The following is a 209-nucleotide window of genomic DNA, read 5'->3' as shown; positions in this document are numbered from 1 at the left end:
TTCCAGCTGTGGGAGCTGTGGGGTGGCCATGCTCTGGGCAGGAGCACCAGCCCTGGGCAGCAAGCAGTGCCTGGCCACAGCACTGGCCCTGGAGCTGAACAGAGCAGAAGGGCTGTAAAACACAGGAGAGGCTTTGAACATGCCAGTGGTATTTGTGGTTGGAGAAGAGCGGCCCTGGAAATGTTTAGGGGGCAGGGAGGACAGGGAGG

The sequence above is a fragment of the Haemorhous mexicanus genome, chromosome 5 (assembly GCF_027477595.1).
Source record: "Haemorhous mexicanus isolate bHaeMex1 chromosome 5, bHaeMex1.pri, whole genome shotgun sequence".
Lineage (NCBI taxonomy): Eukaryota > Metazoa > Chordata > Aves > Passeriformes > Fringillidae > Haemorhous > Haemorhous mexicanus.
Note: the sequence above shows the minus strand (reverse complement) of the source record.